The sequence below is a fragment of the Halyomorpha halys genome, unplaced genomic scaffold, assembly GCF_000696795.3.
Source record: "Halyomorpha halys isolate HHAL.00 unplaced genomic scaffold, Hhal_1.1 Scaffold2846.1, whole genome shotgun sequence".
In the NCBI taxonomy this organism is placed as follows: Eukaryota; Metazoa; Arthropoda; class Insecta; order Hemiptera; family Pentatomidae; genus Halyomorpha; species Halyomorpha halys.
The window spans coordinates 7,077-10,171 of NW_027115495.1; the positions used below are offsets into that span (position 1 = coordinate 7,077).

A 3,095-nucleotide genomic window follows, 5' to 3' on the forward strand; every position below is an offset into this window, starting at 1 on the left:
AGAGTATTTTTATTCTGACTCTCAATCTACGCTATTTTCCCAAATTTAATCATTTCTTCTTAATTTTTTTATTCTTAATTATTGTTTAGTGATTCTTCATATGTGTGATATTTAATATTTATAAAATCGTGAATATTAAAAATATATAGTTTCTTTGTTGGGATCACGAAAATTAGTAAATAGTTTTTGAAAGTATTATTTTAAATCACTTAAGAGAGTTGTAATTCAGTTGTCCAGTTTGGTTACATAACAAACGAAACAATACAGATTCTATCGTTGGTATCAAAAATAAACTTTTAGCTTCGAAGAGCATTTAAATACTCCCCTGTAGTACCCTACTCTCTGCAGGCTTAAACATATCAAAGGAAAATCGCAACTGTAGAAAGATGATCGTCAATTTCGGAAAGTTTTTTACATAAGTCTAAAAACCTATTTAAGGGATTTTTTTTTCCGTGAAGAGCCATCGATGTGAAAGGGGGAGGATAGGTTATGCAATGAGAAAATTGGATAATGGCCGTTAGTGTGTGTGTGGGGGGTCAGTCAGTCGGCTCGGCAAGGCCTTGTCTACGTCTACCTTCCTAAGTCATCATCACGTGGCAATCACCAGGTATCAGGTTCACACTATTCACTTCTATCTCTTCATTACAGTGGCTGAGCGCATATCTTCATGTATACGTTGTGCCCCTTCACTGAAGGATATTGACGATTATCACTGCCCATAGGATAGCTGTATGCGACTACTTTATTAAAATGAATTGCACAATAGGAGTAGAAACCACCGACAAAATGTTAATTTAGCAAGAATTGATTTAGTTAATGGTTTATTTTGGGAAAAAAAAGCGTATTGTGATATGTGGGAATATGATTTTTTTTTTACTTTTGTTATTACCATCGTATAGAAAGTATGAAAACAAGTATTAGTCTGATTTTTGAAGGAACACAAAACAAATAAAATGCGCAAAGATCTTTTAATGAAGAAAAAGTACATTTTTTTTATATTCATGTTACCATAATTGATCCCAATATTATGTACGGTTCACATATATTGCACATGTTCGTTAAGATAAATTACGTGTTTGAATTCCATTGGTATCTAGTGGCTAAACCTTAAACTATATCGAATTGGTACGATTCAGCAATGTAGGTCTTCAGTCGTAGGTGAGTGTCGTCAGACGTGTTCACCTTACTATTAACAGTAGCTATATATTTATTTATTATTTATTATTAGTTCAAATTAATTTTGATAGGTAAATGTATTGCACATGCACTGTTAGCTTGTAATGCCTAGAATAAGTTATTTGTATTGTAATTGTCCCATGTCTATGCTATCTTTCAAATTATTGCGAAATCATCTAGAACCTACGCTGTGGCTGTGCAAAAATTCGCCGAAATTTAAAATTCTATATTTAGAAGTAATGAGCTATAAGTGAATCTGTCTGCTTGAATCCCACTGCTTGACATCTATTCTCTGAATAAAGGTGAAATAATAATAAAAGATTTTTATTTTTAAAAACCTTAATGAAAATTAAAAAAAATCTTTGGCACTTTTGATAGGTAATACTCCATAAAAGCCAGATTTAGCTACATTATTATTAACATACGGACACCGCATCCTTTTAAAGATGGGAATGAAATTGTTTGGTCACGATTATTTTCCGACAGTCCAGGTAAATCAATTTGGTATACATTCCGAATCCCTAACTCCTACAATCTCTAGTGACTTTCAAGCTATTTTGAAATTTGCAGCTACTCTTATTTGATCCCTAATTTTTAATTTTTCAAAGATCTAGATACACTTCTGAATATGTCAGAAAACTGAAAAATTCCTTATCGGTTGATTAGGATACGTCATCGCTACCACACATTTCTAAAATATATCTCCAAAGAAACTTTCTTAGTTAAAATCAAAAAATAAAAAAAAAATTAGAGAAAGAAATGATTTATTTTTCAAATGTATCATGTAGCATACCAATCATTACTAGTATTATTAGGCACGACAATACCTATTCATATAATACATAATGGTGAAGACCACTACATTTTACATTTATTCGACAGGATTAATCAAAATCATTACAGGCGTTTTGGACACATTATATGTGCAAAAAAGTTGCTGTTACATGAGCTAGAGCTGTGTACACTCTGACACACGGATACACAAGTCACATTACAGGACTTGGTTACATAGACTCATGCGAACCTCACGTACATTTCCTTCAAAAATTAAGATTAAAACTTTTTCACAATCAATATATATTCCACACATTGATAAAAGGAAGTTAAAACAAGTGTTTTCTTATTTCCATGGTAGTTATGACAATACTCAACACATTATATGTGTATTGATTATATTCCGCCGTACCATTTCAACTTTAAAACGTTTAAATTACCTCCCCCACCTATTTCCATTTGAAACTCGTAGGCTCCTAGTGACTTCGCTAATATTTCCTCATATTAACTATTGCTGTACAGTATATGGGGGAGTCTCTGGGGATCTCGAGGCGAAATTAAAACGTTTGATAAATTGCTGTGTACGATTCATCTTCGGGATCCCTAGGAACGCCTCTGTTTCGCGTTTTATGCAGCGTTGAAGTGGCTTTAACCTTCCTACCGTCGTAAGTATTTCCTGGCATCCTTCATCTTCCAAGTCATCCAATCCCGCCGTCCTTCATACATCTCCGAGCTCCTTCAATTAAAATCCTCTATTCGTTCCGGCAATGCCCGTTCCCGGTCTTCAGATTTATACACAAGGGCCAACCGAACCGTTGCTTTTGATAGATCGTTCATTATCAGAGCCTCATCCTTATGGAACTCCATCCCTTCCAACACCCGTCGCTCCAATACCCTTCCTACCTTTAAATCCCGCCTGTTTAATCATTTCTTATACATTCAGACCCCATAAAATTGTACATTAATATAATTGTAAATATGTATGTTAAATATTAAATCATTCTTAATTATTTTTACATTGTTTTCTTTTCTATTTTTTATTTATCCTTTTTTTTTTGTTCAACTGTTTCATTATGGCCAATAAATATTTTTTCATTGTAATCAACCCTAATATGCTAATATTTAAATTGTTTCAATTATTCCCA

At 33.1% G+C, this 3,095-nt stretch overlaps 1 protein-coding gene across 1 annotated transcript in view; it reads left to right on the plus strand.

Moving 5' to 3' along the window:
• Positions 1-529: 529 nt before the first annotated feature.
• Positions 530-3,095, plus strand: part of LOC106691731 (transient receptor potential protein) — a gene marked incomplete at its 3' end in the record, with an annotated part of 62,185 nt that continues 59,619 nt past the window's right edge. The window contains exon 1 of the mRNA XM_014437588.2: positions 530-607. The remainder of the gene's footprint in view (positions 608-3,095) is intronic.